Consider the following 24,820-nt stretch of genomic DNA (forward strand, 5'->3'; position numbering starts at 1 on the left):
AATGGTAAAGGGGTCAATGATAAAGGGGTCAATTCATCAAGAGGATATAATACTTGTAAATAAATATATATACACCCAGTATCAGAAAGCTAAATATATTAAGCAAATGTTCACAGAACTGAAGGCAGAAATAGACAGCAATACAATAATAGTGGTAGACTTCAATTCCCTTACAACAGATATGTCATCCAGACAGAGAAGCAACAAAAGCATAAGAAAGCAATAAGAAAACAATGTACTTGAACCACACATTAAATTAAATGGACCTAACAGACATATACATAACATAACAAAAGCAGCAAAATACACATTCATTTCAAGCTCACATGGAACACTATCTAGGATATAGATCATATATTGGGCCACAAAATAAGTCTTTACAAATTTAAGAATATTGAAATCATATTGAGTATTATTTCTGATGACAATGGTATGAAACTAAAAATCAAAGAGAGAGAGAAACAAGAAACAAACTCTTAACTACAGAGAACTGATGGTTACCAGAGGGGATATGGTGGAAGATGGGTTAAATAAGTGATGGGGATTAGGGAGTGCACTTGTGATGAGCACCAGGTGATGTATGTAATTGCTGAATCACCATATTGTACACCTGAAACTAATACAAAACTGTATGATCACTAACTGGAATTAAATTTAAAGAAAAAAAACATTAAAAGAAGAAATAAAATTACTTTTAATATGCAAAAAATAGCAAGAAGAAAATTGGAAAATCCACAAATATGTGGAAATTAAACAATATGCTCCTGAATCAATGGGTCAAAGAAGAAATCACAAAGGAAATAAAAAATTATATTGAGACAAATGAAAATGGAAACATGGCATATCCATGGAAACTTAATGAGACACAGCAAAAGCAGTTTTAAGAGGAAAGTTTGTGGAGATAGCCTCCTACATTAAGAAAAAAGAAAGATCTCAAATAAACAATGTAACTTGACACTTCAAGGATCTAGCGAAAGAAAAACTAAGGTGAAAGCAGAAGGAAGGAAATAAATAATTATCAAAGCAGGAATAAAGGAAATGGAGACTTAAAAAAACAATAGAAAACACCAATAAAACTAAGTTTTTCAATGTAACTGGTTTTTTGAAAAGATAAACAAAATTGACAAACCTTTAGCTAGACTAAGAAAAGAGAGATTCAAATGAATAAAATCATAAGTGAAGGAGGAGACACTACAACTGAGAATACAGTAATATAAGGGATCTTAAGAGACTACCATGAATAACTATATGCAAAAAAATTGGATAACTTGGAAGACACAGATGAATTCCTAGAAACATACAACTTACCAAGAATGAATCATGAGAAACAAAATCTGAACAAACCAATAACATAAAGAGATTGACCCAAAAACCTCTCAACAAAGAAATGCCCAGAACTTGATGGCTTCACTAGTAAACTCTAAAAAAATGCTTAAAGAAGAATTAATGCTAATCCTTCTCAAACTAGTCTAAAAAAAACTGAAGGAGAGGAAACACTTTCAAATTCATTTTATGAGGACAGTATTACCTGGATACTGAATCCAGACAAGGACACAACAAGGAAATTATAGGCCAGTATCCCTGATGAAATAGACGCAATAATCCTCAACAAAATACCAGCATACTCAATTCAACGTCACATTAAAAGGATCATTCACCATGTCAGGTAGGATTTATTCCTAAGATACAAGGATGGTTCAATATCCACAAATCAATAAATGTGATGTACTAAATTAACAGAAGGAATGATAAATATCACATAATCATCTCAATAGATGGAGAATAAGCATTAAAAAAATTCAACATCCTTTCATGATAAAAACTCTCAACCGAGTAAGTACAGAAGGAATGTACCTCAGTATAATTAAGGCCATATACAAGCCCACAGTTATACTCAATGGTAAAAAGCTAAAAGCATTTCCTCTAAAATCAGAAAGAAGATAAAGATGCCCATTCTCACCACATCTATTCAATATAGTACTGGAAGTCCTAGCCAGATCAATGAGGCAAGGAAAAGAAATAATAGGCACCCAAATCAGAAAGCAGCAAAATTTTCTTTTTGCAGATAACATGGCCTTACATATAAGAAACCTTAAAGATTTCACCAAAAAATTATTACAACCAGGGTGCTGGCGTGGCTCAGTCAGTTAAGGGTCTGACTTCAGCTCACGTCATGATCTCACAGTACATGGGTTCCAGCAAGTCCCGTGTGGGGCTCTGTGCTAAAAGCTCAGAGCCTGGAGCCTGCTTCAGATCCTGAGTCTCCCTCTCTCCCTGCCCCTCCCCCTCTAGTGCTCTGTCTCTCTCAAAAATAAATAAAAAAACATTTAAAAAAACTTTTAAAAATTATTACAACTAACAAACTAATTCAATAAAGTTTCAGGATATAAAATCAGTATACAAAAATTATGTTTCTCTGTACCAACAACAAACTATCCCCTCAAAATTAAGAAAATAAAGCCATTTATAATAGCATTTTAAAAAATAAAATACTTAGGAATAAATTTAACATTGTATATATAAACCACATCTTCTTTATCCATTTATCAGTTGATGGACATTTAGGCTCTTTCCATAATTTGGCTATTGTTGAAAGAGGATCTTGAGAAACTTAACAGAAGACCATGGGGGAGGGAAAGGGGAAAAAAAGTTACAGAGAGGGAGGGAGGCAAACCATAAGAGGCTCTTAAGTACAGAGAACAAATTGAGGGTTGATGTGGGGCGGGGGAGAGGGGAAAGTGGGTGATGGGCATTGAGGAGGGCACTTGCTGGGATGAGCACTGGGTGTTGTATGGAAGCCAACTGGACAATAAATTATATTTTTTTTAAAAAAAGGAATAAATTTAACAAAGGATGTGAAAGATTCGTATACTGAAAATTATAAGACATTGATGAAAGGAACTGAGAAGACACAAATAAATGGAAAGGTATCCCATGTTCACAGACTTGAAAAACATTATTAAAAGCCTATACCACTCAAAGCAATCTACAGATTCAATGCTATGCCTATCAAAATTCCAATGCCTTTTTCCACAGAAATTAAAAAAAGAAAAATCTAAATCATATGGAACCACAAAAGATCTAGAATGGCCAAAGCAATCTTGAGCAAGAATAAAGCTGGCGGCATAACACTTTTGCTTTCAAAATAGAACATAAAGCTATAACAATTGAAACATTAAGATACTTGCAGAAAACAGTCATACAGACCTCTAGAACAGTATAAAGAGCCCAGGAATAAATCCATACATTTACATCGAACTGATGTTCAAAAAAGGTGCCAAGAATTCACAATGGGGAAAGGATAGGCCCTATTTTAATAGTGGTGCTGAGAAAACTGGTATCCACATGCAGAAGAATGAAACTGGACCCTATCTCATACTGCACACAAAAATCAACTCAAACTGTATTAAAGACTTAAACACAAGACCTAAAACTGTAGAACTAGCAGAAGAAAGCAGAGGGGAAAAGCTTCTTAACATTGGTCTTGACAATAATTTCTTGAATACGACCTCAAAAGTACACACAACAAAAGCAAAAATAGACAAATGAGATTGCATCAAACTAAAATGCTCCACAGCAAAGGAAACAACAGAATAAAGAGACAACCTACAGAACAGGAAAAAATATTTGCAAACCATACATCTGATAAAGGATTAATATCCAAAATATATGTGAGAAATTCAAACAATTCAATAGCAAGAAACAATCTGATTTTAAAATGGGCAACGGAACTGGCCAGATATTTCTCCAAAGAAGACATACAAATGGGCAAGTTGTATGAAAAAAAATGCTCAACACCAATAATCATTAGGGAAATACAAATTAAAACCACAATATCAGGTGGGAGGATGACCTTAACGGATTATGGGCATTAAGGAGGGCACTTGTTGGGATGAGCACCAGGTGTTATATGTAGGTGATGAATCACTAAATTCTACTCCTGAAACCAATACTACACTATACGTTAACTAACTTGAATTTAAATTTTAAACACACACACACACACACACACACTATCACCTCATACCTGTTAGAATGGCTATTTTCAAAAAAACAATGGATAACAAGTGTTGGCCAGGATGTGGAGAAAAAGGAACCCTTGTATACTGTTGGTAAGAATATTAATTGATAAGCTATTACACAAAAAGGTCTGGAGGTTCCTCAAAACATTTAAAAATAGAACTACCATATGACCCAGGAATGCCACTTTTAGGTATATATCCAAAGGAAATGAAAGCAGTATCTTAAAGAGATATCTGAAATCCCATGTTCATTGCAGCATCACTCACAAATAGCTAAAATATAGAATCAACCTAAGTGTCTACCGACACATGAACAGATAAAGAAAATGTGGTGTGTGTGTGTGTGTGTGTGTGTGTGTGTGTGTATATATATATTATATCATTCTGCCCTAAAAAAATAATGAAATCCTGTCATTTACAAGAACATGGATGGACCTAGAGGACATTATACTACGTGAAATAAAACCAGGTACAGAAAGACAAATATTGCATGATTTCACTTATGCACAGAATCTAAAAAAGTCAAACTTGTAGAAGCAGACAGTAAAATAGTGGTTGTCAAGTAAAAGTGGGTAAGGAAAATAAAGAGATATTTGTTAAAGGATACAAACTTTCAGTTATGCAGAATGAATAAATTCTGGAGATCTAATGTACAGCATGTTGACTACAGTTAATAACACTGTATTGAGGGGCACTTGAGTGGCTCAGTCGATTAAGCATCCAACTCTTGATATACGCTCAGGTCATGACCTTGTATTCGTGTGATTGAGCCCCACATTGGGCTCCATGCTCAGCGTGGAGCCTGCTTGACACTCATTCTCTTTCTCTTTCTCTTTCTCTCTCTCTCTCTCTCTCTCTCTCTCTCTCTCTCTCTCTCTCTCCCCCCCCCCTCTCAAAATAAACAAACATTTTTTTTAAAACTCTGTATTGGGGCACCTGGGTGGTTCAAGTGAACCCCCACATAGAGCTCTCTGCTGTCAGCACAGGGCCTGCTTCAGATCTTCTGTCTTCCTCTTTCTTGGCCCCTCCTCAGCTTGCTCACTCTTTCCCTCTCAAAAATAAATAAATATTTTTTTAAAAAACCCACTGTACTGTATACCTGAAATTTGCTAACAGAGTACATCTTAAACGTTCTCACCACACACACAAAATGGTAATTATGTGAGGTGATGGGTACTTTCCATATTTCAATTAGCTTGATTGAAGTCATCATTTAACATTTCTATGTATAGCAGAATATTACATTGTGTACTTTAGACATGTACATTTTTGTCAATTATACCTCAATAAAGCTCAAAAATAACAATGACAATATCTATTTCCAATATTAACATTTTGTTAACAAAAATTAATAGCTAACTATAATTGATACATTTTTATACACCAACTAAGAGCACACCAGAGCACAAATAGTTAAGTATATGATAGAGATATGTATCATATTTACTTTTACAAAAGAAAGATTAAACTTTGATAGGTTGTTCTATGATGCAAACTTGGCTGAACACATGTATAGGTTTTCTTTGATTTGAAATAAATTAGAACAAATATATTTATCAATTTACCTTCCCCAGTAGAAAAACCCAAAACTGAAGAGGAAACTCAAGAAATAATTGAAAAGTTTTAAAAATCATTTTGGAAATGAGATAAAACTAAAACAAACAAAAAATACCCAGGAAAATGAACATTCATAAGTCATGCCTTAAGGAAAAAAGAAAGTTAAGATAAAAGATAATTTTATAAATCAAAAAGAAATTACCTGTAAACTAAACATGCAACTACCTTATGACCCAGCAATTTTACTCTTAGGCATTTGTCTCAGAGAAACGAAATCTTAAATTCACGCAATAACCTGTACATGGATGTTCATAGTAGCTTCAGTTGTAAGAGCCCAAAACTGTAATCAGCAAAGAAGTCCTTTGACAAGAAAATGGTTAAACAAACTGTGGTATATACATACCATAGAACACTACACAGCAATCAAAAGGAACAAACCAGTAATTTCGATGAATCTCCTGCTGAATGAAAAAAAAGCCAATTTTCCAAAAGTTACATACTATATAATCCTACACCTATATAATATTTTTGAAGTCACAAAATTTTAGAAATGAAGACAGATCAGTGGTTGCCCATGCTTATGGAGGGTTTGGAAGCAGAAAGGCAGGAGGTGGCTGAAGTTATAAAAAAGCAACAGAAGGTGTTCTTGTGTTGGAACTATTTGATATCTTAACTGTAGCAGTGGATACGTGAACCTAGATAGGTGATAAAGTTGTACAGAACTTACACACACACATATAAAGGTGGGAGTGTATTAATGTTAGTATCCTGGTTGTGATATTACACAACAGTTTTATAAAATTTTAAACTTTGAGGGGAAACAAGACAAAGTGTACAAGGGATCTTTCTGTATTATTTCATTACAAGTGCATATGACTCTACACTTATCTCAATTTTTAAAAAGAAAGAAAAAGGAATGAACTAAATACAATGTGATGTCCTATAATTTGATCCTGGAACAGAAAAAAGGACATTAATGTTGAAACTAATGAAATTAAAAGAAAGTATGGAGGTTAGTTATGAATCATCACTGGTTTCTTAGTTTTGACAAATTCACTTTGTCAGGAGTATAGTTGACTCTAAACTGTCTACATATTTTCTATAGTAAACCTAAAATTATTCCTAATAATTTTTTTATTTAAGTTTGTTTATTATTTATTTAGTGGTGGGAGGCACATGTGTGAGTAGGGGAGGGGCATACAGAAAGGGAGACAGAGACTTCCAAGCAGGCTCCACACTGTCAGTGCAGAGCCCGACTTGGGGCTCAATCTCATGACCCCAAGATCATGACCTGAGCTGAAACCAAGAGCCAGATGCTTAACCAACTGAGCCACCCAGGCATCCCAATAAAAAATTTTTTATTCTTTTTTTTTTTTAATTTTTTTTAACGTTTATTCATTTTTGAGAGACAGAGAGAGACAGAGCATGAGTGGGAAAGAGGCAGAGAGAGAGAGACAGAATCCGAAGCAGGCTCCAGGCTCCGAGCTGTCAGCACAGAGACCAATGTGGGGCTCGAACTCACAAACTGTGAGATCATGACCTGAGCCAAAGTCGGTCGCTCAACCGACTGAGCCACCCAGGCACCCCAAAATTTTTTTATTCTTAAAAAAATTTTTAAAGGTAATCAATACAAAGGGAACCAGAAGAAAGTGATAAAGATTAATGATAAGCACGTGGACAATCAAATTCCCTGCAGAAGAAAACCAAAGTTTCTGTAACCAAAGTTACAGAAAAGACACAAAAAGCTAAAACTGAAGAGCATTTAACTGAAATTTTAAATTTTGAACTTTGAAGCTACATATTGAAAGAGTCTACCATGTGTAGCAGGGGTTATCAACCCATAATGACCAAGAAGACATTCTAGTAAAACTAATGGACTTAAAAATAATCTTTAAGATTTAGGTCAAAAGATCATGTGACTTGTTTAATTATAATAATAATAATAATAATAATAATAATAATAATAATAATATCAGACTTTTTATAATGTTTTTGCCAGGAAAAATATCCTACAGTTCCATATTTGAGATATTCAGGGAAAGAAAATGTGAGCCAAGGATTTTATTTTCAGCAAAAATGACCTTCATTTTTGATATAAAAAGCAGAGAGAATGTTAAAAGCATGCAAGAAAATTCATGAAAAATTTTCCCACGAACATTTCCTAAGGCACCTACTAAAGAGAAAGCTTGAGATGACCAAAATGATTAAAGAAACATCATCATAAAGACTGGTGGTAAGCACTAAATATATAGTTATTTGTAGAACTAACACTGGTATGGAGAGAACATAATATTAAATAATTACATGCTCTAACAATATATAGGGCTACCATGAAGAAAACCTGGGAAGAATGTGAATCATATGTGCAAAAAAAAAACAAAAAACAAAACCCTTTAGAACTATTTTCAATAACCAACATTAGTGGTGACTGTATTAGTATTATTATTCCTTGACAAGTACCACATGTACCATGTGGAATTAAAGTGCAATAACTGAGCAATTAGCAGGCATAGTAATTCTATCATATTTTCAATGTGAAAAAAGGTAATACAGGTGTAAAACAGAAGAAATTAAGAACCTCAAGATAAAAACTGATCTTGGATTTGAGTTGAAAGCATCAGTATAAACTTACAAGGCATTTTACCTCAGTACATCTATTTTCCTAGCTCTGTCCACTGAAAAGGCTTAAAAATAATGATAAACTGAGAGGCAATGAACATCTCTAGTGCTAGATTGGGGTCTTGCAATACTATTTTCCATTAAAAATTTTTTTAAGTAGGAGAGCTTCTTAGAGAAATGGCTAATTCCTGTTCTGAAATAGGAAATGTACACAATAAGCCTAAAACATCTTGTCATAAAAATAGCAAGGAAGCAATCAAAGGCTAACTAGAGTCATGTCAAAAGGACCTGGGGGAAAAAAAAACCAATATGTGATCCAGTTTTATAATCCAGAAGCAGGGATTTATTATGGTCTTTTAAAATTTCTGTCAGTATTTTTTTTATAATTTTAATAGTACAGGGTTTACACATACTTTGTTGAATTTATCCCTATGTATTTAAATTTTTTATTCTACTCTAATATTGTTTTACTATTATTTTCCAAATAGTTGCTCTACATACAAATATAATTTATGTTTCCATATTGACCTTGTATCATGTGACCTTGTTAAATGTACCCATTAGTTCTATGTGGTTTTTGATAGATTTTTCTTTGTAAATTTAGTATACACAATGATATCTTCATTAATAAAAGTGAATTTCATATTTTTCCTAAAAAAAAAACAAAAACAAAAAACAAAAACAAAAAAGGACCCAGGATCCAAATTGAGAAGGTTCTCACAGGCCAAAGGAACAAGTGAGTTTCTAAGAAGAATATCAATTGCAATGGATTGAAACCCACCAAAAATACTTCAATCCACAAGTTCATATTAAACTCACCAGGTAAACTAAGTATCTTGAAAACTAACAAAGTCAAGGATTTATCTTGACTTTTCTATTTGAACTTTACCATTCAGGAACCAAATAGTAGATAAGGGGATCCATATCCATATAAAATATTTCAGCTAACAAATGAAAACAAAATGGTAGAACTGGAATATTTAGTCTACTATTTTGCAACTCCTTATGAATTCACGGATGTAGACATTGAACATCAATAGCTGATAACAACAAAAAGAACAAAACCAAATATAGGAACCTTCTGATGAAAGACTCTATCACCATCTATAGTCTTGACAAAGAGATCAAACCTCAGTCTGGTGAAGCCTCTGGATCCAGCTGCCAATTTGTAGGAAATGCAAAAGATACAGGAATATGCTGAATTGCCCCATGAAAGTGAAATTCTCAGAGTGTGGGAAACTCCACAGGTCAAAAAGTCTAAGTTCTTCAACAAAAATTATAAGGAAAGGACTTAAGAGACACTGAGTTAAAAAGGGGGGAAGGGAGGGAAAAGATTCCCATTTGGGTGATAAAACCATAGAGAAACCACAAGGAAGTGATTACTGTGAAAGGAAGGAGAGAGCAAATGGAGGAGTTTCTCAGATGACTGACAAAGTTAGATTTCTTGACCTCACAGTTATGATAAGAATGCTTACCTCCTAATAATTCATCAAGCTATTATGTCTTTTGGTGTGTGTGTTTTTTTTCTTCTTGAGTTTTATTTTACAATAAAAAGGTCTTTTAAAAAATCAATTAACAGCTAGAGCTGTCTATAACAGAGTTACTCAACTTAACCCCTGGCTTGGTCACACACCATGACCTATAAATATCTCAATCACTGGCCACTTCCCATCATTTTCACTTCAGATTCTCAAACCAATCCTCAACCCACCTCTATCATAGTCCTTCTGTTCGTACTCACACTTTCTGCTCTAACTAGCTTAGATTCTACTGCTTGCTTCTGCCACTACCTTTAGGGCTAAATAGAAAGTACTGAGATTTCAGACATTGTGGCAACATTCCCAACCATTTTAGAACCATAGGACCTTTAGAGAAATGTAAAACATGTTATCATCTGTGGCCAAACGTGTGCACACATGTATACCGAAGGTGGTATGCCCTAAATCAAATCTTTTGTATATCACCATTAGCCAAGAAGACTGTGAGGGATATGTAATTTCTATTGGGAAAGTTTTTTTTTTTTTTTTCCCCAAATATACAATTAAAATCCCAAATGTTTTCTCAAACTCTCCCCACCATTGGTATCCACCACTGCCATGCATGAGATTTTGATTCATCCTCCTGAGAAGGGTGTGTCTCCACCAGCAGCCTACTGAAAATTACTGCACATGAAGATACATACAAATGAACATAGGATCATGATAATATTATTGGAAATAACTATTGAGCAATATGTACTTTATACAAATTTCTCTATAATTCTCACAAAATCTGCAAGATCACTATCATCATCATTGCCATTTTAAGATAAAGAAAACTGACACTCAAGATAAATGAATACATTTCAAAGTATCTCTACTAAAAAGCATTACTGAATAAGATAAAAAGCTCTTCAAATGAAAAATAGGTTACTTTCCTCACATAACCATTTAAAAATATGTACATTTTAAGAAAGGAAAGATCAGTATAAAGGATGTACCATTTCAGGTCAAAGTAAAAGGAGTTTCTCAAAGATTGATACAATAATCGGACAGGTCCATGAGAAAGGAAGTAGTGGAACAAGCACCAAATTGGGAGCCAGGAACTGAGCCTTCAGTTCTGGCTCCAACACAAAGAGGCTGTACTATGCTGGGTAAGTTACCTTACAGTTTCCTCATCTTCAAGTGAAGAAGACTGACAAATATTCTAACGCCCAGTACTATGACTCCATGATTCAAGAGTGATTTGTATGGCTGTCAACATAAAAGGAAAATGTGGAAATGTAATTGGGAAGGGTATCTCAGGCACAATTAAGTGCTTTATGTAGTTGAAAGGTTGAGAACTTGAGGGCAAAAGAGACAAAGTAGTCAGCTTAAGCCAAATGAAGAAAGATGGATCTACCCCTCTGTTTAGGCTCACTGTAGGACAGAAATGGACAAATGGGGGAAAATATTCATGTTCACTGTAATAAATTCATGTAAGGAATATGTGTGACTGCTGGGACAAAAAATGCTCTTGCTATTGTTTTATAAAGCACCAGAATTATGAGTAGCAATTTGGGAAAAGAAAAAAAATCAGGCTTCATGCCAAGGCCAGCCTTCAATAAAACAGGCAAATAAAACAATCTTTCAAGTCAATGCTAGCTACACCTTCCACAAACACTGCCACAGGATCTCAACACTCGTCTGTTGAGGTGGCACTAGAAATTTAATAAGTATTATTTTTGCAAAGTCTTCACTGCTTGCTATAAATAATTATTTTCAAAGTACCTACTTGGCATGGAGCATAATGCCAGGAGCCACAAAAACATAAAAAGAAATATAAGTAATGTCCCTAACCACAGAAAACTTAGTACAAAATGCATGGGAAAATAAAAAAAATAAATAATTGAAGATAGTGCATGCCTGGGTACACATCTGCTTTGGAATTTAAATCACATTTTCCCACAGAAAATGGTGAGATCTCCGAGTCACTCCTCAAATTTATTTAAAGTGTACTTGGTTGAGCGTGGATAGTTTTCCCTAATTCCTTAATTCTCAAAGTGATTTTCAACTGGTTTGAGGAACTGAGAGGAAATGGTGCTATACAGCTGGAAAAAACATATCCAATATTATGATATAACTTTACAATTACAAAATGAAAAGCTAATTTTCATGACACAAAAAAATGTTTTCATTAACAAATTTAGAAGTAAATGGTAGATATAATTTATATAAGCAGTACTATGCACTAAGTATTATTTCAATAGCTTTACATATAAAAACTTATATATCCTCATTACTTTACTTTTTTATTATTAAAACAACCCCAACAAGGAGGTACTATCAATATCCCCAGTTTTAAGGTTTGTAAACTACAGCATAAGAGAGATTATATATTTTAACTAATCACAGAGCACCATAAAGCTTCTTGGCTGATGGAGATATATAAAAAAGAATCTATTTTGTGAGTAACCTCATCACCCAACATTCATCACTGGCACTCATATACTTATATATTCACTACAGCAGTGTTTGTGATGCCTAATAAATACAATCCAATGTCCATCAATAGGGAACACACTAAGTACATTTTGACATTTCTACAAGGACATGCTGTATAGCCTTTTAAAAGAATGAGCTACTTTAATAGTTATGGATAGAAAAAAATATCTTATAGTATCAAGAGGCAAAAGAAAGGTATAGAATAGTATGTGTATCATGACTCCACTTGTGGGAAAGAAATAGGAGGGGGATACATATTAGGTAAGTGCTTGAGTCGGATCAGAAAGTTTCTTAAGAAGAAACAAATTATTTACAATGCTTACTTCTGGGAAGTAGGGAATGAGAAAAAGGCCAGTAGATAGGGGAGAAAGAGATTTTTGTTTTTATATTATACCCTTTTGTATTGAATTTCAACTTACCTAAAGTACATATTGCTGATTTTTACATGGCTGAATTAAAAATATAGTATTAGAGAGCCTAACCTCCTTTCATATAGTGGTTCCTAACAACAGACTGGTATGTGATGATCAGTGGTGAGATGTGTTCCAAATAATTTATTCCTAACAGTATTTAACCAAGAGAAGTTTATGAATGATTTATTATTTTTATAAATGGATAAAATCGACATCCTATTAATTAATCCATTGATGCAAAAGGGAAAAAGATAGGGGGCCTTTAAGACTCAAGCAGAGGGAAAAAGGATCGCCTAAAGAGGATTTCTAGGACGTCCCATTCCAGAAGAATGGAGGACCTCAAAAAAAAAAAAAAAAAAAAAAAAAAGTTTTCTCCATCCAGTCTGTAGATCCTTAGAAATGTAAACAGCCTTCTTGTAAAATAAACAAACTTTATAATGGTCCCCAAATTGGGTTAGGAGTGTCCTGGAGAGGAGGCAAGATTTTTTTTTTTTCATCCTTTTAAATACGTTTTTGTATATGTTTACTGTGCTATGCATATGGTATCCATAATTAAATATAACATATTTGGAGTATGCTTGTTCAAAAACGTTCTACTGATAGGGTGTGTAAAAATGTTTAGGAACTACTGATGTGGTCAAACGAAGTTAATGCAGTGAAGAGGAAAGCATTTAAGTAAAAGTACATGGTCAAGGGATGAAAAGTAAAAGTTGTGAAACTGTCAGTGTATAATGGTTGCAACTTTTTAGTTCTCTTCAACTTCTTCCTATATCTATTCCATGACCAAATCCTGCCATTCCCAGGTTAATGTTTACTGGGTTTGACCATTCATAGTCATTCTGACCATGCAAATTTTAATTACTTCGTGTTTCTGGAAAGGCCTCCAAGCCTATCTGTAAGGAGTTCTCCACTGCCATCTTGCAAAAGGAACCGTAAAGTTCTTTAAGAGTTCAGAAAGCTTCCAACTATCGCCAAAAGTGAAAGTACTTATCCAGTGATTTTAAATATCTCTGTCCTACACTTAAACTGTCCTTTCCCCACAGACCAAATGGAACTCTTAAAATAAGTCGGACAAATATATTCTTCATTTGTCAAGGAACTCACTCTCCTCTTCGCACTCCCACACACCACTCCCCTTAAGCAGATAAATATCCTCCACAGCACCAAATCTTCTTTTTCCTCCAGAACTTTCTTCAGGATTCTCTTTCTCTAACAGTATGTCTACCCCTGATTCCTGGGATTTTAGTGCTGAAGGCGTCGCAAAGATTATGCCTCTCTCCAAATCTCACCAGCAACTCATTAGCAGGATCTTTTGCCAGGTCCCTTTTTGCATTTCCACCGTTTCTGTGATCTCCGCCCTCAAGAGCTTTCATTCCTTTGGGTCCCGCTTCCCTTTCCGGAAACTAAGTTTAGAACCTGAGCGCAGGGGCCAGACAGGTTTTCTCCGACGTCAGCTACTGCGAACCCAGGGCGGCCTGAACAGGCCGCTCAGGGAACAAGGCCGAGAGGACAGGGCTGACCCGAGAGCCCTCTCCGTCGCTCCGGGAGAAGAAACGTCCTGGGGAGGGAGCAGACCGCGCATATGTGCCCCGAGGCCGCACAGTGAGACCCCCAAAGCCCTTCCAAAGGGCCAGCTGGCTTGTGGGCAACTAGAACTAGGCCTGGTAGGTGAAGGGAGGCGTGTGTAGGGCTGGATCCAGGACGGAATAGGAAGAGGAGGGGCAGGGAGGGGACCCGAGTGTGGCCGCTTCGGCAGCCCCTGCGGAGGGGTGACCGTTAAAAGACTCAAAGAAGGGAGGAGTTGGGGAGGATCCCTCACTCACCTGGAAGAGGCTGCGGCCGGAGGCGCCAGCTGCCCCCCTCCCAAATTTAAGCCACGTCAGCTCGGGAATCCCGTAAGCGACACCTACCACCGCCGCGCCCCGTCAAGGGACTCAACCACTCGCAGTTGGGACGGAAGATGGCATTAGAACAAGAACCAATCAGAGCTGTTGGCAGAGCGTTACCAGGGAGACCAGGCACGCCTTGTTTGTAACTAACCCATCAACAATGACGGAAACCAATCAACATTAGGAAATTCTCCTCTTCCTCAAAGAAAGAGCCAATGGTCTCTAACGAATGGAGGGGGGGGGGGGGGGGGCGGAGTCAGACGTGAGCAAGTGTTCCGGAAGAAGATCTGCGGAAAACCGGAAATGCCCGGAGGGCGGGCGTTCTGGGGAGGGTCAGGTGTTAACGCTGTGAAATGGGTGGGCCACTTGGCCCGAGTGCTTCTGTGGTGTTGATGGTGACTGACCCACGCTATGGCTTGGGTTTTTGCGTAGTCCGGTACTGCGGATACCAGCTGTTACAGGATTGTTGAATGAGCTGTGAGAAGGGAGTGGGGATGTGGGTTTTACTCTTAGAATCATAAAATAGTAAGAGTCGGAAAGTAGGTCGTCTAATATGATCTTTTCATTTTATTGATGAAAAATGAGACCCGGATTAAAGTGAGTCACCCAAAGACAAGTAACAATTTACTGATAGAACTTGGATAGAACCTGGCGGCTTTATGAAAGAGAATCAGAGATATCTCGACGTGAGTGAGAGAAGAGTGAATACTGTTAGGAAAGTGCCTCTTAAGTGGCACTTGAGCTGGCACTTCAGCGAGAGGTGAGATTTGAGGACTCAGGTCTGGAAGTGAGAAGCTCCAATAGTAGTCACCCAAATCATGCGTGCTCTCCTTAAGCTTCTAAGGAAAGGGGGGAAAGCCAGCTCCCTTGATTTCAGGAAGTCTCTTGACAGCAAGACTATTAGTTTGAATTTATTGCTAGCCCACTATATGAATCCTCACCTTAACTCACATACCTCGTTCAGGTTCAAACATCAGCTCACTAAGGGCTTTGCTGGCTACTCACCTTTCATAGCAGTCTCCTGCATGTACTTTACCCCTTCTCTGCTTATTTTTTCCCTAAACCCTTTGTTGTCTTTGTTTTTTCTCTTCTCTGTAAATGTTTACTTCCAAAAGACAGGAATTTTTGTCTCTTTTGATCTCAGCTGTATCTCCAGGTCCAAGAACAGTAGGGCACTCAGTATCTTTTGAATCAGTGAAGTACATATGATTGTCGCCATTTTTCATTGGACACGTTAAGGCTTAAAAGGATTAAGTAATTTGCATAAATTCACATATTGAGGGGCAGAACCAGGATTTGAAGTAGCTATCAAATGCCAAAGCTGTGTTACTTCATCAGTACATTATATTCTCATTTCCCTGACTGCCCACCCAGCAAAGCCTGGATCAGTGCAACCACCAGTCTTCACTCCTACCTTTTGGAGCACAGAATGGTGCAGAAGAAAATTTGACCTCAGGGAGGTGGTTACTTCTACACATTCAGTTTCCAATTTCACTCCATCTTCAGCACTCTCCTGAATCTTTAGTGTGTATTCAGCTTCCTTTCTCATTTCCACAACAGTTATTGGAACTTTTAACACCCTCCTCACATTCCTGGCAGATGAACTTGCTTCTGTCTCAGAGAAAATAGAAACCATCTGCTTGGAGTGCTATTGAGTTACTCCATTGCACATTGTCTTTCTCCATACTTTCTTGCTTCCACATTCAGCCTTAGAAAAGATCTTCTAGTTTAAATGTCATGAAACTTTCTTATAGGAGAAGAAATTAGAAAATTGTCTGTATAGTAGGTCTTCTTTTTTTTTTTTTTTTTTCAACGTTTATTTATTTTTGGGACAGAGAGAGACAGAGCATGAACAGGGTAGGGGCAGAGAGAGAGGGAGACACAGAATCGGAAACAGGCTCCAGGCTCTGAGCCATCAGCCCAGAGCCTGACGCGGGGCTCGAACTCACAGACCGCGAGATCGTGACCTGGCTGAAGTCGGACGCTCAACCGACTGCGCCACCCAGGCGCCCCCGTATAGTAGGTCTTCTTAGGGCTCTGCCCTTCATTCTTGGGTCAGTACAGACTGGCCATTCAGTGAGAATTACAGTGAACTCTAGGGAAATGAAAGAATAATACTGGGTGGAGGTTAAAGAGCTAAACTGAGGTTTTATTTCAAAGGACACTGAAAGACTGGATATAATTTAGAATGCAATTTAATGGAAACAGTTCAGGCCCTGAGAGAGCGATCAAGGTAATAAAAGATAATTAGGAGTTGACCCATCGGATAAGAGGGTAAAGAGCGGTGGAGGCAGATGGAGCAGGATGTGCATGGACTGTTTAAGGAACGACATGAGTACTACGAACAGGTAGACAAAAGAGTAGGTCATGATGTGGTGTGTGCTATTTTATGATAAGGGATATTGTTCTGAACTCAAAAGCAGTTAGGGACTGCAGAAGTCTATAATCACTCAGTTGTCCCTTAAAGAGTGACCATTCCTCAATTAATAGTGTGGTGAGAAAAAATTGGGAGGCAGGAAATGTCACATCCTGTCTGATTTACAATTGCCCAATTCCCTGTTGGCTTCTTTGTTCCAGTCCTTTCGCCTTATTCTCTCTCACCATCCCTTATGCGAAATGCAAACTTATCCTAAAACTTTCATACAGATTTATTTATTAATGTATTCTCCATACCTAACATAGTCTTCAACAGAGTACATGTTCAATAAATAATTGTTAAGTGAACAAGTGTTTAAATTTACAAGAGTCTGATGTATAACTATGCCAATAAATCTTAAAATCAGAGAAATAAAAGTAATTTCTTGATAAATAGAAACTTTGATGTGTAAATAAATACACAAAAAATATAAAATCACACAATTACATCAATGCAGAAAAAATTGACAAAATTCAACAGCGATTCATGCAAAAAAACAAATAAAAAACCCTGAGAAAACTAGGAATAGAAGGGAATTGCCTGAATCTGATAAAGAATATCTACAAAAATCCCACAGCTAACATTATTCTAACTGGTGAAAATGAGATGTTTTTCCCCTTAAGATTGGGAATAAGGCAAGGGCATCCTCTCTCACCATTCCTATTCAACATTGTACTGGAATTCCTAAGACAAGATACACAGATTGGGAAGAAAGAAATAAAATATTTTGTTTGCAGAACATGATTTTATATGTAGAAAATCCCTAATAAACTAAGAAACAAAAAAAAGCAACAACAAAAAAACCACACCTGGAACTAATAAGCAATTATAGTAAGGTTGCAGGATAAACAGTTAATGTACAAAAATCAATTGTTTTTCTTACAATAACAATGTACAATTGGAATTTGAAATTAAAAACACAATGCTATTTATATTAGCACCAAAAGAAAGAAAGAAAGACTTAGGCATAAATCTAACAAACATGTACAGAAGCTATATGAGACAAACCATAAAATTCTGATGAAAGAAATAAAACAGCCAGGTAAATAGAAATATTTCATGTTCATGGATAAAAACAGTTATTTTGTGAATATCAAAAAAATGAATTGTAAAGTTTATATGGAAAGGAAAACCTGGATTAACCACAGAATAGAGAATAAAGAAGAAGGAGAGGTTGGATGAGATGTTGGTGGGAAAAGAAGGAGGAAGACAAAGTTGGAGGACTGGTATTAGCTGCCTTCAAGACTTACTGTAAAGCTATAGTCATTAAGATGGTGTGGTAATGGAGAAAGAATAGATCAATGGAACAGAATAGAGAGCCCCAAAGTAGACCCACACAAGTATAGCCAACTGAGATTTGATGAAGGAGAAAGGGTAATTTTATGGAGAAATGTCTTTTCAACAGGTGGTGCTGGAACAATTAGACACCCATATGCAAAAAAAAAAAAAAAAAAAAAAAAAAAAAAAAGAATGTAGACACAGATTTCTACCTTTCACAAAAATTAACACAAATGGATAACAGACCTAAATGTAAAATGCAAAGCTATAAAAATTCCAGTATTAAAAGAAAATCTAGATGACTTTGGATTTGGCAATGACTTTTTTTTAAGTTTATTTATTTATTTTGAGAGAGATCACATGCATGCATGGGGGAGGGGCAGAGAGAGAGGGAGAGAGAATCCCAAGCAGTCTCCTCACTGTCAGTGCAAAGCCTGATGCGGGGCTTGATCCAATGAACTGTGAGATCATGACCTGAGCCAAAACCAAGAGTCAGATGTTTAACTGACTGAGCCACCCAGATACCCATGGCAATGACTTTTTAGATACACCACCAAAAGCATGATCCATGGGTGTGTGTGTCTGTGTGTCTGTCTGTGTGTTGGCAGGGGTGGGGGGCTGATATAAGTTGGACTTGATTAAAATGAAAAACTTCTGAAAGGCTCTGCTAAGAGAATGAAAAGGCAAACCACAGACTGGGAAAAATACTTGCAGAACACCTATGTGATAAAGGACTGGTATCCAAAATATACAAAGAACTCCTAAAACTCAACAATAAAAAAAAAATCCAATTAAAAAGTAAGTAAGAGATCTAAACAGACACCTCACAAAGGAAATATACATATGGAAAATAAGCATATAAAAAGATGCTGAACATCATATGTCAGTAGGGAATTGCAAATTAAAATAATACTGAGCACCACACACTTATTAAAAAGGCAAAAACTCAAAGCACTGGCAACATCAAATGCTGGCAAGGATGTGGAGCATCAGAAACTCTCATTCACTGATGGTGGGGATTCAAAATTGTACAGCCACTTTGGAAGACAATTAGGCCGTTTCTTACAAAGCTAAATGTTGACTTACCACACTATCCAGCAAACACACTCCTAGGTATTTACTCATATGGTGAAAACTTACATCTACACAAAAACTTGCATATAAATGTTTATAGAAGCTTTATTTATCATTTCCAAAACCTAGAAATAACCAAGATGTCCTTCAATAGGTGAGCAGATAAACTGTGGTACATCCATACAATGGAATATCGTTCAATGATAAAAAGAAACAAGCTATCAAGCCACAAAAAGACATGGAGGGAATTTAAATGTGTATTGCTAAGTGAAAGAAGCCAATCTAAAAAGGCTGTATACTGTATGATCCAACAATATGACAACCTAAAAAAGGCAAACCTATAGAAATAGTAAAAAGATCAGTTGTTGGCAGGGGTTTTGAGGGGCATGGAGGAATTAACAGGTGGAGCACAGGGGATTTTTTAAGACAGTGAAACTATTCTGTATGACACTGTAATGGTGGATACTTGACATTCACTTGTCAAAACCCATAGAACTGTATAACACAAAGAATGAACTTTAAACTGTACACTTCAGTTAACGATGTATCAACATTGGTTCATCAGCTACAACAAAGGTACCACACTAATGCAAAATGTTAATAAAAGGAGAAACTGTTAGGTGATAGGAAGATGGAGGTGTGAGTAGATGAAACTGTATAGCTACTCAATTTTTTCTGTGAATCTAAAATTACTAAAAAAATAAAGAAGTGTGTGTGTACGTGTACATATATTATCAAATTTGACTTTTTAAAAAAAGTAGAAAAACCTGACAGGCCATTACCATAGAGAAAAATTGAGAAGTCGTTCATTTTTCTTCAAATAAGTATACTTTTCAGCCCAGATAGTTTTACAGGCAAATGCTTTTAGGACTTTCAATGAAGAGATATTTGCTATGGTAGATAATCTACACAGAGTATAGAAATGGGATGCTTCCCAGCTGATTTTTAGAATATCTTGCCATTTGTGGCAACATGAATGGACCTAGATGGTATCATGCTAAGTGAAAAAAGAGAAAGATGTATACCATATGATTTCACTTTTATGTGGAATCTAAAAAACAAAATAAATGAACAATGAAACAAAAAGCAGAAAAAGACCCACAAATACAGAAAACAAACTGTATTTGTAAATGATTTCCAGAGGAGAGGGGATGGGAAGAGATGGGAAAAATAGATGAAGGGACTGGGAGGCACAGGCTTCCAGTTATGGAAGGAATTAGCCACAGGAATAAAAGACACAGCATAGGGAATATAGTCAATGATACTGTAATAGAGTTGTATGGTGGCTACACTTGTGGTGAGCATAGCATAACATATAGAGAAGTTGAATCACTATGTTGTATACCTGAAACTAATGTAACATTCTGTGTCAACTATACTTCAGTTAAAAAAAACCTTGGGGCGCCTGGGTGGCTCAGTCGGTTAAGCGTCTGACTTTGGCTCAGGTCACGATCTCACTGTCTGTGAGTTCGAGCCCCGTGTTGGGCTCTGTGCTGACTGCTCAGAGCCTGGAGCCTGTTTCAGATTCTGTGTCTCCCTCTCTCTCTGACCCTCCCCCGTTCATGCTCTGTCTCTCTCTGTCTCAAAAATAAATAAACGTTAAAAAAAAATTGAAAAACCTTGCATAATCCAGTTAACTAAGGCTTTTAAAAAGTCTCTAATTATGATTATCTTTGTTATTACGACTTCTCTTTCTCCATATTTATTCTAGCTGAAGCTACTATTTACAGAAGTAGAAGTACTATATGACAGGCTATTTTCAAGGAAGTTTCATGGGGCCTTTGAAGAGAAAGAGGGTCAAAGCCAGGGCGGGCAATCAAGTGGTGGTCCCATAGCAAGGCCACTGGAACTAATAGCCCAGTTAGAGCCATAGAGCCAGGGCAGCCCTTCCAGAGTCCAACATGAGCTGGTGTTTGGAACACATCCCCTGCAGTCTCTCCAAGAGGTTCGTTCCGATTGAGGTCAATCAGTAAGAGAATGTTGCTGAGTACCACTGCAGCTGTTTAGGGCTGAGGCACTCAGCAGCCTGCATCAACAGCTGAAACAGTTCCTTGATAATGTGCAGACCTCTCACATAGCCAGTCTCTGTGAGTTATATTTAAATACATTCATCAAATAAAAGTCTCATTAATAAGGATGCCCTAGGGGTGAAGTAAAGTCTAAATTATGAGATTCGAATTTTGTATGAAAATATCTGTTTATACCTGCCCCACAGAGCACTTATTGATTATTTTCTCCCTACAACAGCAAAAATCCCAGAAGGATCCAGAGTGTACCACACACCCATACTCAAAACCTTAAGGAAATACAATTCCTCTGAATTTCCTGGCACTCATAGGTTATGAGTCCTGGGTGTCTCCTCTGGGAAATACAGATATAACTGTCCATACTTCAGTGTCCATTTTTTGAGTAGGGTCAGCCTGCCTGCAGACTGAATCTGAAGCAGATGGAACTGGTGTCCCACCTATGGTGAGGACAGAAGGACTGTTCTGCTGTGAATTGTTTAGGCTCTGTTCTGGTATCCCAAGGAGGCAAATATGACATGGGGTAGATTTCAGATCATTTGTCTCCATAACACTGTTGGTGGTCATTCTTTACAAAAACTGATTCCTAGCAACAGATGCCATAGATGGCTCTCTATGGGAATGAGGACTTTTGTTTCCTGACTTTTCTGGGAATGTTAGCACTCCTGATTAGGCACTAGACCCTGTGGAAACTGAGCTGGCTTTAGGAAAACTGAGACCAGATCTGATGGCTTTTGTTTTGTCCTTTTATACTCCTTAAAACTCCTTAAAACTTGGAATGTACAGCAGCCCTTATTTTGTGTTTTCTTGCCTAGATCCAGGCTCTGGTTCCCACAGGTCTTTGCATATCATCTATCTTTGAGGATTGAAAAGATTGAGATTTGGGGATCTATTCTGTCTGTGGAGCTGCAGGTGCCCCCTTGCTTCTGCTGGATGAGCTCCGGGATGGGGAGCAAGGATGGCAGGTTGGGTCTTGGAAGGACTGTTAGTGTGGAATGAGCTGATGTTATGCTTCCAGTCTTCTCAGAGACATTAGAAATGCCTGAGAGATGCAGAAACTTGCCAGTTTCTTTTCCTACCTTGATGTTAAGGCCCCAATGCCTGTCTTTCAGTTCTACCTAAGTATCTTCAAGCAGCACCAGTTTGCCCAAAGGTGGGCAGGAATAAGCAGCAACCTTTGCTCATGGAAGAGCAGAAAAGCTAAAGAGGCTAGGCATCCTTACCCAGGAGATGGCAAAGTTGTCTCCCAGCCATACTCTGGCTACAAGCTGCTCCTTTGACAACTGAAGTGATCACTGTTAAAACTCCTATTGTGTCTGCAGGGGCTAGAGATACTAGAGCTATTTGACTCAAAGCCCTGAATAGGCCAGGCTCCAGGAGAATTGATTGAGTCCTCTTTTAACTTTAAGAGTCTTCCCCACAGAATCAGTAGGCTCTGGATACTTCATGGAACATGTGGTGCCAGGCAGAAAAACCTTGGAATTCATGGTAGGCAAGGGCGGGGAATGGCTCAGAGAAGTGGGCTTGTCTCCACAGGGGAGGAAGTCATGGTATTTTGTAGAGGAGAAGCAGCATTCATGCCATAAGAACTCAGATACCATTTCTATATGAATCATTATTGGGCATTTACAAATATATGAGGAAGTCATAGAGGAGGAAATGGTGACTTTCTTATCCTGAGGCACCCAAAGCCAAGGGCATGAGGAATCTCAAATCAAAGTGGAGAAAATTCCCCCTAGGAATTCCTCCTGGGAGGAATTTTCTAGTAATTCCTAGGAGGAATTACTCAACACTGATTCAATGAATATTTACTAAGTACAGACCATGTGCCAGACACTGTTGTGGCTTATTTTTTTTAAGTTTATTTATTTATTTTTAGAGGAGATAGGGGCAGGAAGAGAGAGAGAGAGAGAGAGAGAGAGAGAGAGAGAATCCCAAGCAGATTCCATGCTATCAGTGCAGAGCCTGACATGGGTCTGGAACTCACGAATTGTGAGATCATGATCTAAGCCAAAATCAAGTGTTAGCCCCTTAATGGACTGAGCCACCCAGGTACCCCGGTGTGGCATTTTTTTTTTTTTTTATCTAGGATCTAAGGATAAATTCTAGGTCTCTAAGCAAGCTTTGTGATGTGGACTTCTCCAGGCCTCAATTTGAAGAATTTTCTTATCATGTATTTTAAGGGATATGGCAGGGCCCTCTTTTGGAGAACTCCCAAATACTATAAAATTTCCTCAGGACACAGCTATATTTAATGAATTAATATGTTAGCACAAAGAAGCCACTGGAACTCAAGTTACATATCAAAGTGACATCTCTGAGAAGTTTCCTAGGTGCTTTCAAGAATTCTTCTCACTAAAGCCTACCCTCACCAATATTCCTAACCAAAAGCATCGCTAAGATTAACAAAGTCACCCTACCATTGCTGATATAACTAATAAATGTGAAGATTCACAAATAGAGCACTTACTGAGAAAATTTATGGACTTGCTAATTATCTCTAAATTGTCCTAGTTGTGTCCTACTCAATAAACTCCCCTTGATTTTATCAGAATATTTCTTAATAACTAGGAGATTTTTTCCATTTACTACTTTACAGAACTAAGCACACCATTTAGGAACGTGTATTCAATCTGGAGCCAAAACCAAGTTATTAAGAAGTTTTGTATAAATAGCAATTAACAGGTTCTTCTCTGATCCCTAAAGGAAATGCAGCCCTAGCCTCTGTATCCTGCCTTATTTCTCAGTCCTCGGGATTACCAAACTTCTCACTCACTTTCCTTACATACATTTTAATTAGGCTGACAGGCACAAGAACTAAAGACTGATTAATATGAATGAAGGATTTGGCTGCATAATTTATAGACCCAGTAATAAGACACCTTACAGGACTCCTGTAGGGACACAGGTGTTGAGCCTCTGCTCTCTGGGAGAGTCCTCCATTAAGATATTGAGTTTCTTTTTATGCCTGTGTAGTGCTGAGAGTTGCACATTCTAGAGAGTTTTCCCCAACTCTCTTGTCTTCTCTGTGTTATATGGGGATTCTATGAAACTAACTTATTCATTCCATATTTATTACTTTAATTTTGTTTATTTTTATTAATTTTTCCATTCTGCTTATTATTTAGTCTTGAGAGTGTATCACATGAAAATCCAGAGCACTTAAAATTGCTTGGCTCTCTTAAGGGCAGGGAAAGCCCATGTGTGCTAAATAATCTACAATCAAATTGTTACTGAGTGCCTCCTTCATAATAAATTGGTTGAATAGATGGTCTTTTTTTCATTCCCTCTACCTAGAACAGTCCCCTTCTACTCCAAATGGTCAGTTCATTCTTTATTTCACTTTAAGGGGCTTCTTCTGGTCATCTCCCAGATTAAGGGACTCTCATATACACATCACTCCCTACAAAATAATCATCCTCACACCTTAATTCATTTACTTGCTTTAATGAGTGTAGATTATTTATCTCTATGTAAGTTCCATTACCAGGGACTGTATCTGTCTTTTGCATCTAGCACAGTCTCTTTTGGTATTTACTTATAGGTATTCATTGAAGGAATAGCTG

The 24,820-nt window shown here is 37.1% G+C and overlaps 1 protein-coding gene across 13 annotated transcripts in view; it reads right to left on the reverse strand.

The window, feature by feature from the left end:
- GOLGB1 (golgin B1) overlaps positions 1–14,548 on the reverse strand; it is an 89,537-nt gene extending 74,989 nt beyond the window's left edge. For 7 of the 13 annotated variants that reach the window (XR_006718353.1, XR_006718352.1, XM_045502199.1 and 4 more), the window contains exon 1: positions 14,397–14,548. The gene's annotated coding sequence lies outside the window, so the exon portion shown is untranslated. Of the gene's footprint in view, positions 1–5,982; positions 6,041–14,396 lie in introns of all 13 variants that reach the window. The other 6 variants (XM_045502201.1, XM_045502197.1, XM_045502200.1 and 3 more) reach the window with 4 other exon arrangements.
- Between the last annotated feature and the right edge of the window lie 10,272 nt (positions 14,549–24,820).

The sequence above is a fragment of the Leopardus geoffroyi genome, chromosome C2 (genome assembly GCF_018350155.1).
Source record: "Leopardus geoffroyi isolate Oge1 chromosome C2, O.geoffroyi_Oge1_pat1.0, whole genome shotgun sequence".
In the NCBI taxonomy this organism is placed as follows: domain Eukaryota; kingdom Metazoa; phylum Chordata; class Mammalia; order Carnivora; family Felidae; genus Leopardus; species Leopardus geoffroyi.